This window comes from Bufo gargarizans, chromosome 1, assembly GCF_014858855.1.
Source record: "Bufo gargarizans isolate SCDJY-AF-19 chromosome 1, ASM1485885v1, whole genome shotgun sequence".
Taxonomy (NCBI): Eukaryota; Metazoa; Chordata; class Amphibia; order Anura; family Bufonidae; genus Bufo; species Bufo gargarizans.
Genome location: NC_058080.1, coordinates 356,297,022 through 356,311,068, shown reverse-complemented (window position 1 = coordinate 356,311,068; position 14,047 = coordinate 356,297,022).

Below are 14,047 nucleotides of genomic sequence, written 5' to 3'. Positions count from 1 at the left end.
CTAGTGTTTGTGTTTTTCCGCTGTCATTAATTTCCCAAAAAGATGGCGTGGTGAGGGTGATGCTAGCGACCCTGGCATATTGACCCTCTTTTTTGACCAGTTTTCTGGTGTAAAGGAAGACTGAAATCTATGCCAGCAAGGAGCTTGCATACATTTCAGTTTATGTGCATGGACTGCTGGTGTGAAGCCTCGTCATAAATTAGGCGCAGCACATGGTGACATCATAGACCTGCATAAAACGCTTGTCTATGATACATTTACCCCATTGTATGTTGAAAGTATTGTCCTGATGTTTTCCAAGATTCTGATGACCTATCCTCAAGATAGGTTATCAATGACAGATCGGTTGGGGTCCAACACCAGGGACCCCTGCCACTCAACTGTTTAGGGAGGCTGCGGCTCAGGTGAGGGCTTCAGCCTACTAGCAGCTAACCAAGCACAGCACTGTCCATTGGAGAACAGCTGTGCTTGGTGAGGTTGCTGGCAGTAGGACCCCCACAGATCTGATATTGATTATCTATCCTAAGGCTATCAGTATTAAATCTCCGCAAACCCCTTTAAATCAGCTCTCTAAGTTGATATGTTGGAAGCATGAAAATGGGCAAATGTAAGATGTGAGGGACACAAGTTGCAGTATCCATTTTTGGTCAACACCACCTGCGGTGGCCAAAATTAGTTCAACCTACAAAATGGAGGTATCATTGACCACCATAGGTGCGCACTAGGTTTTGGTCACATGCAGATGCCGAAATATGCGTCCATAAGCTTAGGATTTGGGCAACTTGACAGCAAAATTGTTATAGCTAGATGACTGTGTCAGAGCATCTCCAAGAAGGAATGGAATGTAGTGGTGGTTAATACCTACTAAGAGTTGTCCAAGGAAGAACAACCAGTGAACTCGCAAGAGAGTATTACAGATTGCTGTGTATGGGAATGCATAGCCCCAGACTGGTCAAAGTAACCATGCTGACACAGTGAACAGCAGGTCTCTGGATTCATTAAGAAAAGCTTCTGACTCTATTTTTCCACACCTCATAAAAGACTAATAATTAGTAATTAACTCATTTAGAAGAGGTTTGGCGGATTTTCGGTAATAACTGAGATCATTAGAGTGCTCTGACATGCATAATTGATCCAGTACTGCATTCTTATTGCTACATTTGGTGTTAGAAAGGATTTTGCCTTCTCCTTGATTAACAAAGCATGAAAATCATAGGATAACGAGCAAAGGAACTATGTAACTGTACTGTTTGCAAAATAGTCCTCTGAAAACTAAATTCTTTGGAGTAATTCCATGTGAGCAATCATATTTTTCTTTCCTATTTATTATAGAAAATTGAGTTGATGAATAACCAAGGATATACTGTTTATATGTGACCAGGGGTAAAAGTGGGAGAACTGCAGGACACACACAAAATATTTAAAACAAAGGAATGCCATATTATTATTATGAAAAAATGCTATCTTATTTTACATACTTCACTTATTAAATAGCACTTTCGACAGAACAGAGCCATCCAACAAGCTTAACCCTTTCAAGACCAAGCCATTGTTCACCTTTGTGACCAGGCTAAATTTGCAAATCTGACATGTGTCACTTTATGTGGTGATAACTTTAGAATGCTTAAATTTATCCAAGCCATTCTGGGATTGTTTTCTCGTGACATCTCGTACTTAATGTTAGGGGGAAAATTGGGTCAATAATTCTTACCTTTACATTATAAAAAATCCCAAATTTACAGAAAATTTAGGGAACATTTTTTTTTTTTATTTGAATTTCTACGCATTAAAGTCAGATAGTGATAGCTAATTAGATAGTTTTAGTGATACATCATTAGATAGATTCCATATATGTCTACTTTATGTTTTTAGGACGTTAGAAGGCTTAGAATTTAAGAAACAATTTTTGATCTTTTCTATAAAATTTTCAAAACCAACTTTTTCAAGGACCGATTCATTTCTGAAGTCACTGAGGTCCTTACATAATAAAAAATAACCCATAAATGACCCCATTTTAGAAACTACACCCCTCAAATTACTTAAAACTGGTTTTACGAACTATGTCAACCCTTTAGGTGTCCCACAAGAATTAAAGGAAAATGGAGGTGAAATTAATAATTTTCAGTTTTTGTGCAGATTTTTATTTTAATCCATTTTTTTTCTATAACACAGCAAGGGTTAACAGCAAAATGAACCTTAATATTTATTACCCCGATTATGCAGTTTACAGAAACACCCCATTTATGTTCGTAAACAGTTGTATGGGTGCACGACAAGCAGATTTGCTGGAATAGCTTTTGAATGTCTTGTCATATTTGAAGGCAAACTAGGGCACCCCTAAAGTAGAAACCGTCCAAAAGTGACTCCATTTTGGAAACCACAGCCCTCAAATAACTCATTGAGGGGTTTACTGACCACTTTTACCTCAGAGGCGTTTCATAATATTTAGAAACACATGGCTTTGAAAATGAAAAATTTACAAAGAAAAATTCACCAAAAAGCCCAAATTTTTCTTTTTAACAAGGGATAACAGGAGAAAATGCACTCCATAATTTGTTACCCATTTTCTCCTGAATACGACCACACCCTATATGTGGTTGTAAACTGCTGTATGAGCAGATGGCAGAATTAAAATGGATAGGGGCGGCATCTGCATTTTTTTACATTAAATCTTCTGAAATAGATTTTCAGGGCTATAACTTTTTTTTTTTGTTTACTGTGAGCTGTGTGGGGCTAATTTTTTGTGGGGTGAGATTTAGTTTTTTAATGGTACCATTTTTGGGTATATATGACTTTTTGATCGCTTTTTAATACATTTTTTATTAGGTGAAGTGGCTAATATTGCAATTCTGCCAGTGTTTTTGTGTTTTTATGGGGTTCTCCATGTGGTATAATTGATAACATGGTTGTACTCTGTGGGTTGATACGGTTCTGGAGATACCAAATTTATATTGTTTTATTCATGTTTTTCCAATTTTTATTGGGGTCTATATGGCTTTTTGAGTGCTTTTTATAAAAAAAAATAGGAGGTGAAGCAGGCAAAAATTGCATTTCTGTCAGTGTTTTTAATGGGGTTCTCCATGTGGTATAGTTGATATGATAATTTTATTCTGTGGGATGATACGGTAATGGTGACACCAAAATTGTATAGTTTTTTTTTTTCATTTTCTACCACTTTTAAAACATAAATCACTTTTTATTAAACTTTTTTTTTTGCATCACCAAAATCTAATACCCATAACTTTTTTCTTTTTCAGTCAACATAGTTGTATGAGGGCTTACTTTTAGTAGGATGGGCTGTAGTTTTTATTGGTATTATTTTTGAGATGCATATGAGTTTTTGATCACTTTTTATTCAATATTTTTGGGAGGTGAAGCAAAAAAAAAAAAAAAAAACAACAGCAATTCTGCCATTGTTTATTTTTATATTTTTACAGCGCTCACCACGTGAGATTGGTACCATGATAATTTTATAGATCAGGTCATTACAGACACGGCGATACCAATTATGTGTAGTTTATTTTATTTTAATCTCTTATAAATAAGCGGATGTTGGAAAAGGTAATTTATTTTATTTTTTTATTAACTTTTTTTAATTTGACATTTATTTTAAACTTTTTTTTATTTTCACAGCTTTTTATTTTTTAAATCAAGTCCCACTTGGATCTTGAAGATCCAGTGGGGCTGATGGCTCTACTATACTTTGGTGATGGACCATGTGTTGAGCCCAGTGACATCAACAAAGGTTCTTTTCCTCCCAGGTCCTCAAAGAAGAAGAAAGAAGATGAACCGGATGAGGTGAGTTTAATTATTATTTATTATTTTTTTAACCCCTCCATCCCAAATGTACTAGGGAAAATAATAAAATAATAAAATCTACACAACACCGATCCCAAACCCAAACTTCTGTGAAGAAGCCCGGGTTTAGGTCTGGGTACCAAACATGCTGATTTTTCTCACGCGAGTACAAAAACGCATTTAAATGCTTTGCACTCACGCCGAAAAATCGTGCATTTTCCCGCAATGCACCCGCATTGCCCGTGTGAAAGAGGCCTAATGCTATCAGTTTTACACTGATAGGTGGCAACACAGGACGCCTTTGCAAGGCGTCCAGTTGCCATGGCGACAATCTGTCGCAGCTCAGCAGCCCGATGGTTGAGAGAGGGATCCCCCTCCCTCTGTTAACCCCCTGGATGCCGCTGACAGTGGCATCTAAGTGGTTACGGCAGAGTGTCAACATACAGCAGACACTCGCTGCTGATGGTGACTGCTCAGGAACAGAGCCGCAGCCATCAGATACAGCAGGGGCACCGCACACAGATGGGCAGGGGACACAGATCGCAGGGGGCATGGATGGGGGCAGGCGGGCACAGTTGCCGGCGCATACACAGTGCACGGCCGGCAAAGCTGGAGGCAGGGCGCACAGAAGGGGGCACAGATCAGGGCAGGGGGCTCACATACTGGGGGCACGGAGGATATGGTACCTGATTTGAGGCTCTGATCTGCAGAGAGCAGACCAGAGCCTGAAAGCGACACTTATACACTGCGGCGATCCGATTTGTTAGTCTGTACAGACTAACCAATCAGAGCGATCATCGGCAAGGATCAACTCTGATTGGTCCCTTGCCAGCATTACTGGACTCTGCACTGTCCCTGGCAATGCAGGGGCAGAAGCTTTAATCCAAGCTCTTTGCAGCGCTTAGATTAAAGAGCTGCGTGACGTTTATATACGTGCTATCTGCACGGGGTATGTGCAGATAGCATGTATATAGCCGTATGGCAGTCGGGAAGGGGTTAAAATGTGTGTGTGTGTGTATATACAGTACAGACCAAATGTTTGGACACACTTTCTCATTCAAAGAGTTTTCTTTATTTTCATGACTATGAAGGCATCAAAACTATGAATTAACACATGTGGAATTATATACATAACAAGTGTGAAACAACTGAAAATATGTCATATTCTAGGTTCTTCAAAGTAGCCACCTTTTGCTTTGATTACTGCTTTCCACACTCTTGGCATTCTCTTGATGAGCTTCAAGAGGTAGTCACCTGAAATGGTCTTCCAACAGTCTTGAAGTACTTCCCAGAGATGCTTAGCACTTGTTGGCCCTTTTGCCTTCACTCTGCGGTCCAGCTCACCCCAAACCATCTCGATTGGGTTCAGGTCCGGTGACTGTGGAGGCCAGGTCATCTGGCGCAGCACCCCATCACTCTCCTTCATGGTCAAATAGCCCTTACACAGCCTGGAGGTGTGCTTGGGGTTAATGTCCTGTTGAAAAATAAATGATGGTCCAACTAAACGCAAACCGGATGGAATAGCATGCCGCTGCAAGATGCTGTGGTATCCATGCTGGTTCAGTATGCCTTCAATTTTGAATAAATCCCCAACAGTGTCACCAGCAAAGCACCCCCACACCATCACACCTCCTTCTCCATGCTTCACAGTGGGAACCAGGCATGTAGAGTCCATCCGTTCACCTTTTCTGCGTCGCACAAAGACACGGTGGTTGGAACCAAAGATCTCAAATTTGGACTCATCAGACCAAAGCACAGATTTCCACTGGTCTAATGTCCATTCCTTGTGTTCTTTAGCCCAAGTCTCTTCTGCTTGTTGCCTGTCCTTAGCAGTGGTTTCCTAGCAGATATTCTACCATGAAGGCCTGATTCACACAGTCTCCTCTTAACAGTTGTTCTAGAGATGTGTCTGCTGCTAGAACTCTGTGTGGCATTGACCTGGTCTCTAATCTGAGCTGCTGTTAACCTGCGATTTCTGAGGCTGGTGACTCGGATGAACTTATCCTCTGCAGCAGAGATGACTCTTGGTCTTCCTTTCCTGGGGCAGTCCGCATGTTAGCCAGTTTCTTTGTAGCGCTCGATTGTTTTTGTGACTGCACTTGGGGACACTTTCAAAGTTTTCCCAATTTTTCTGACTTTTCTTAAAGTAATGATGGCCACTCGTTTTTCTTTACTTAGCTGCTTTTTTCTTGCCAAAATACAAATTCTAATAGTCTATTCAATAGGACTATCAGCTGTGTATCCACCTGACTTCTCCACAATGTAAACTGATGGTCCCAACCCCATTAATAAGGCAAGAAATCCCACTTATTAAACCTGACAGGGCACACCTGTGAGGTGAAAACCATTTCAGGTGACTACCTCTTGAAGCTCATCAAGAGAATGCCAAGAGTGTGCAAAGCAGTAATCAAAGCAAAAGGTGGCTACTTTGAAGAACCTAGAATATGACATATTTTCAGTTGTTTCACACTTTTTTTGTTATGTATATAATTCCACATGTGTTAATTCATAGTTTTGATGCCTTCAGTGTGAATCTACAATTTTCATAGTCATGAAAATAAAAAAAACTCTTTGAATGAGAAGGTGTGTCCAAACTTTTGGTCTGTACTGTATATATATATATATATATATATCTACAGAACAGACCAAAAGTTTGGACACACCTTCTCATTCAAAGAGTTTTCTTTATTTTCATGAATATGAAAATTGTAGATTCACACTGAAGGCATCAAAACTATGAATTAACACAGGTGGAATTATATACATAACAAAAAAAGTGTGAAACAACTGAAAATATGTCATATTCTAGGTTCTTCAAAGTAGCCACCTTTTGCTTTGATTACTGCTTTGCACACTCTTGGCATTCTCTTGATGAGCTTCAAGAGGTAGTCACCTGAAATGGTTTTCACTTCACAGGTGTGCCCTGTCAGGTTTAATAAGTTGGATTTCTTGCCTTATTAATGGGGTTGGGACCATCAGTTTGCATTGTGGAGAAGTCAGGTGGATACACAGCTGATAGTCCTATTGAATAGACTATTAGAATTTGTATTTTGGCAAGAAAAAAGCAGCTAAGTAAAGAAAAACGAGTGGCCATCATTACTTTAAGAAAAGTCAGAAAAATTGGGAAAACTTTGAAAGTGTCCCCAAGTGCAGTCACAAAAACAATCGAGCGCTACAAAGAAACTGGCTCACATGCGGACTGCCCCAGGAAAGGAAGACCAAGAGTCATCTCTGCTGCGGAGGATAAGTTCATCCGAGTCACCAGCCTCAGAAATCGCAGGTTAACAGCAGCTCAGATTAGAGACCAGGTCAATGCCACACAGAGGTCTAGCAGCAGACACATCTCTAGAACAACTGTTAAGAGGAGACTGTGTGAATCAGGCCTTCATGGTGGAATATCTGCTAGGAAACCACTGCTAAGAAGAGACTTGTTTGGGCTAAAGAACACAAGGAATGGACATTAGACCAGTGGAAATCTGTGCTTTGGTCTGATGAGTCCAAATTTGAGATCTATGGTTCCAACCACCGTGTCTTTGTGCGACGCAGAAAAGGTGAACGGATGGACTCTACATGCCTGGTTCCCACCGTGAAGCATGGAGGAGGAGGTGTGATGGTGTGGGGGTGCTTTGTTGGTGACACTGTTGGGGATTTATTCAAAATTGAAGGCATACTCAACCAGCATGGCTACCACAGCATATTGCAGCGGCATGCTATTCCATCCGGTTTGCGTTTAGTTGGACCATCATTTATTTTTCAACAGGACAATGACCCCAAACACACCTCCAGGCTGTGTAAGGACCATTTGACCATGAAGGAGAGTGATTGAGTGCTGCACCAGATGACCTGGCCTCCACATTCACCGGACCTGAACCCAATCAAGATGGTTTGGTGTGAGCTGAAATGCAGAGTGAAGGCAAATGGGGCCAACAAGTGCTAAGCATCTCTGGGAACTCCTTCAAGACTGTTGGAATACCATTTCAGATGACTACATCTTGAAGCTCATCAAGAGAATGCCAAGAATGTGCAAAGCAGTAATCAAATCAAAAGGTGGCGACTTTGAAGAACCTAGAATATGACATATTTTCAGTTGTTTCACACTTTTTTGTTATGTATATAATTCCACATGTGTTAATTCATAGTTCTGATGCCTTCAGTGTGAATCTACAATTTTCATAGTCATGAAAATAAAGAAAACTCTTTGAATGAGAAGGTGTGTCCAAACTTTTGGTCTGTACTGTATATATATATATATATATATATATATATATAATTTTGTATTTATTTTTTTACCCCAAACCTGGGTGTTAGTACAATTTTGTAGATAGTTTTATATAATTTTATGTTGTAATGTTATGTGTTATTTTATATGTTTCTGGCCATTTGTTTCAGCTAGGTATGGATGTCAATGGTTGACAAAGAGCAGAGTTAATTACCTTCTTGGTAGCAGGAGGCTGGTCCTGCTTTCTGCCAGGAGGGGGAGTTCCTGGATAACCTAAAATGGACTTTCCGGAGAGATCAACTTACTCCAAGCCACAACAGGCATTTTGAGACTCTAAACAGCAGACTGGAATGCTTTAACCGTCATCTACAGACAATACAGGGAGGTGAGGATCTACGGTCAAAAGGGATCCATCACCCACAACATCACTAGGCCAGTATGACCTAAATTACGTTGCCTCGATCCAACCTGCCTCCATAATCCTTACTGGTGCCAGAAGTTTTGCACTTGAAATCTTCTGCTATCGGATATATCTGAAGCTAAAGGGTTTCTGTCATGAGAAATAACGTTATGTAGCTGACTGACATGAGTTCTCCTCATCATCCCATAAATCCCGTCCCAATTAGTATTCGGCGCAGTGAGTAAGGGACGCGCTCCTGTTGCCGGCTTCTTCACTGCGCCTGCGCTGTATACTAAACGGGACGGAGGAGGCGCGGGATTTACGGGACACTGAGGAGAACTCAAAAGTCAATCAACTGGAGCTGGGTGTGCCAAAGGGTGCGTAGACCGAGCCTCTAGGTGCTGAAGCAACGCCCTAATAGCACCTAGAGGCTCATTAGCATATTTCCAAAGTCTTTATTTTAAGAGAACTCTGGCAGGCAGGGAGTTATAAAGCATACTGTTATGTACTGCTGACATTAGCAAATCGCTAATGTGAGTCAGCTACATGACGTTATTTCTCATGACAGAAACCCTTTAAGTTCTATATTGCACTTAGTAAAAGGACTGTTTTATGTTTTAGTCTGGGCTCATTCTTCAATACTACATTTCCACTGTATCACTCACCAGGGAGCAAAAGCTTGAGGGAATACACTGTAACAACACTTCATCAGGGCCACTACCACTCCCATCTACTGCATAACATTAGCACTGTTGCCTTGAAGCACTGGGGTCCTAGGTTTGAATCTGACCAAGGACATCTGTATGCAGTTTGTATGTTCACCCAATAAATTTCCTGGTTCTATTAGAATTGGTGTTAAAACAGTCCTCTTCATCATGCTGTTCACATTTTGACATCATGAGACCAAGACAACACCTAACAATTGATCAACAGTACCTCGCCATTCAAGCAGGATGTTCTCAGATGGATGTGGCCGTTGAGCTTAGTGTGTCACCAGCAGATTGCAACAGACATACAGGGAGACTGGAAGAGTTACAGAAAGGCATAGAAGTGGATGTCCTTTGGCCACATCCCACACTGATTCATTATGAAGCGGTTGATGAATGCCATACAACTCCAGGCACATTTAAGGGAGGTGAGAGGCACCCAAAGGTCACATCAGACCATTCAAGACTGTTTACATCAGCGTGGTCTGCGTGCTAGATGACCTGCAAGGGTACCTGACCACAGGCATCGCCGTCTTGCATGGGCCAGGGAGCATCTACACTGGACGAGGGACCAGCAGGCCTCAGTGCTGTTCACTGATGAAAGTCGATTCACTCTGAGCAAAAATGATGGACACCAACAATGCTGGAGACGTCAAGGAGAGCGCTATGCATCAGCCACTGTTGTCAATAGTGACTACACCAGTGATGGTGGATAGAGTTACAGTGTGGGCAGGAGTGTCTATTCAGTACAGAACTGCCCTACACTTTGCAAATGGTACAGTGACAATGCCCATACTATTGAATAACATCATGAATCCAGTCATTGTGCCTCTGCGTAAACAACACAGGCCAAATTTCATCTTCATGGATGACAATGCGCCAACTCATCGAGGTCACATAATTAGGGAACAGCTGCTGGAGACTGGGGTACCTCAAACGGAGTGGCCTCCACTTTCTCTAGACCTAAATCCCATTCAAATCCTATAAAATCAGGTAAGACTCCGTGTAGAGGTTTGTAACTCTGTACCCCAAAATCTCAATGACCTGATGGGAACCCTTCAAGAAGAGTGGGATGCCATGCCTCAGCAGACAATATGTCAACTTGTGAACAGCATGAGACATCGTTGTCAAGCTGTAATTGATGCTCAAGGCGAAATGACAAGTTAAACATATAATTTTTTTGTGGGGGTATACCCAGCACTGTTGTTGGCTTTTGTTTTAATAAATTGTTTGAGATGAGGAAACCACCATTGCATCCTTCTACTTAAATGCACTACTTTAGTGATATAATATCACTGTTGTGTGAACTTTTTACGTTTTCCATAAATTTCACCTGAAAGCCAAAAAACAACCCTAACTTTTTGTAAATAGTGTATCTATACAGTGAGGCAAAAGTCTCACACCCTTTTAACTTGTTTAATTTGTAGAAAACGGACTTCCAGTGTGTGAAAGCATGAAGGCATTAATTGGGAGGGAGGCTGCATTATTTGGTGAAGGAAACATTTCAGCTGCCATTTTGAAATCAGCCATATTGAATTCAGCTCAGTTTTTTTCCAATGGGAAGAGGGTCATCTAATATATCACTCTTGGCTAGAATTTACTCAGAAACAAATTATAAATGTCAGTTTGGACCTAACTTTACCTGTTTAGGAGTAAAGCAATGTCAAAAGTGCTTTACATGTCATGTTTAATGTGTCCACCATTCTACCAGATGAATAAGTTAAAAAACTGCAGGTGATACTTCTTCACAGCACTGTAGGATCCAACATTTCCGGTGAGCCACATTGCATATACATCCAAGGCCATTGCAACTTAAATGTATTGAGACCATGAGGCTAAGTCCAGATGTGAAGGATATTTTGTGATATATGAGCAATAAATCCATGGCAAAGTATGTGCTACATGTGGATTATGTTACAGATTTTTTGAATTGCAACAAGTAGAAACTTTAGTGAAAGTCCACAATCATTCCGAACAAGAAAAGGAGCATTATCTGCAAATTTTGAAAACAAGTATTGTACTGCAAAATGCAGCAGATTTGAGGATTCAGAATCTGCATACTAAATATGCACCAATTCTGATGTTTGAATATGATCTAATTCCATGAAAATCTTGTAATATGAACTCAAAGTACATGTAGTACAGGCAGGGGCGGATTGGCCATAGACCCTACCGGGAATGTTCCCAGTGGGCCGATACGCAGTGGGCCGCCAGACTCTCCACCATCTCCTTACATTTCTGCATTGTGTTTTTAATGCATCCATTAATGTACTTCAGTACTTGACGTTCCCAGACTTAATTAGCGCTGGGAGCACCAGATTCTGACACACAATGATGGATGGCAGCAGGCCCTGCAACATATGGGCGCACTGAAGGGAGCCCACAGTTGTGAGACAAGGTAGTAGAACAGTGCTGCGCTGTCAGTGATGCGGCTGCGATGGATGAGTGCAGAAACAGGGTGGGCCTCACACTCCCAGGATCAGGGTGTCACATGATCACAGTCCGGATGTTGAGAGAGTCCATTAGAGGCACAGACCATTAGTGGAGTCTGTTCTAACTCACTGCCAATAAGGAGTCAAGTCCTGATGGATGACACCCATGTAGACTTATCCCCGCCTCCCAATGTTCACATGCGCCTGAACCAGTAGTATATGGGAGTCTATTTCACTGTGGACTGGAGACTGTCCACTCTACTGGGGACTGGAGTCCCAGGGGCCAGGGCCAGGATGCCTCCTCTACAGCAACTCAGGCTGCCTCTGCCCAAGGCCCAGCCTGCCTAAGTGCCTCCCTGCCTCAGGCCTATCCTGTTTCACTGACCAAGGCCCTAGGCTGTTATGGTGAGTGCTTGCTAGCCAGTTTACTGGTAGGATAACTGTTTACTGTATCTATAGTCTGTCTGAAAAAGGGCATTCAAACATATACTACAAAAGCTCAAGTGTGTTATTTTCTGGCTTTTTTTTTGTCAGAAAACAAATAGTATGTTAAACTGCACTATTCTGTTTTAAGATATTCAGAAGTACTAAAAAGCAGTATATATGCATGCATGTGTGTATATATAGTGAGGGACAGAAGTATTTGACCACCCTGCGATTTTGCAAGTTCTCCCACTTAGAAATCATGGAGAGGGTCTGAAATTCACAATGTAGGTGCATTCCCACTCAGAGACAGAATAAATAAATAAAAATTCAGGAAATCACATTGTATGATTTTTAAAGAATTGATTTGTCTTGCACTGCTGAACATAAGTATTTGAACACCCGAGAAACAGCAAGAATTCTGGCTCTCAAAGACCTGTTACTGTGCCTTTAAAAAGTCCACCTCTACTCCACTCATTAATCTAACTTAGCACCTGTCTGAGCTCTTTAACCACTTCAGCCCCGCTAGGTGAAACCCCCTTCATGACCAGAGCACTTTTTACACTTCGGCACTACACTCCTTTCACCGTTTATCGTTCGGTCATGCAACTTACCACCCAAATGAATTTTACCTCCTTTTCTTCTCACTAATGGAGCTTTCATTTGGTGGTATTTTATTGCTGCTGACATTTTTACTTTTTTTGTTATTAATCAAAATGTAACGATTTTTTTGCAAAAAAATGACATTTTTCACTTTCAGCTGTGAAATTTTGCAAAAAAAACGACATCCATATATAAATTTTTCGCTAAATTTATAGTTCTACATGTCTTTGATAAAAAAAAAATGTTTCGGCAAAAAAAAAATGGTTTGGGTAAAAGTTATAGCATTTACAAACTATGGTACAAAAATGTGAATTTCCGCTTTTTGAAACGGCTCTGATTTTCTGAGCACCTGTCATGTTTTCTGAGGTTCTACAATGCCCAAACAGTATAACTACCCCACAAATGACCCCATTTCGGAAAGTAGACACCCTAAGGTATTCGCTGATGGGCATAGTGAGTTCATAGAACTTTTTATTTTTTGTCACAAGTTAGCGGAAAATGATGATGATTTTTTTTTTTTTTTTTTCTCATATTCCACTAACTTGCGACAAAAAATAAAAAATTCTAGGAACTCACCATGCCCCTCACAGAATACCTTGGGGTGTCTTCTTTCCAAAATGGGGTCACTTGTGGGGTAGTTATACTGCCCTGGCAATTTAGGGGCCCAAATGTGTGAGAAGAACTTTGCAATCAAAATGTGTAAGAAATGACCGGTGAAATCCGAAAGGTGCACTTTGGAATATGTGCCCCTTTGCCCACCTTGGCAGCAAAAAAGTGTCACACATGTGGTATCGCCGTACTCAGGAGAAGTTGGGGAATGTGTTTTGGGGTGTCATTTTACATATACCCATGCTGGGTGAGAGAAATATCTTGGCAAACGACAACTTTTCCCATTTTTTTATACAAAGTTGGCATTTGACCAAGATATTTTTCTCACCCAGCATGGGTATATGTAAAATGACACCCCAAAACACATTCCCCAACTTCTCCTGAGTACGACAATACCAGATGTGTGACACTTTTTTGCTGCCAAGGTGGGCAAAGGGGCACATATTCCAAAGTGCACCTTTCGGATTTTGCAGGGCATTTTTTACACATTTTGATTGCAAGGTACTTCTCACACATTTGGGCCCCTAAATTGCCAGGGCAGTATAACTACCCCACAAGTGACCCCATTTTGGAAAGAAGACACCCTAAGGTATTCCGTGAGGGGCACTGCGAGTTCCTAGAATTTTTTATTTTTTGTCACAAGTTAGCAGAAAATGATGATTTTTTTGTTTTTCTCTTTTTTCCTTACAAAGTCTCATATTCCACTAACTTGCGACAAAAAATAAAAAATTCTAGGAACTCGCCATGCCCCTTACGGAATACCTTGGGGTGTCTTCTTTCCAAAATGGGGTCACTTGTGGCGTAGTTATACTGCCCTGGCAATTTAGGGGCCCATATGTGTGAGAAGTACTTTGCA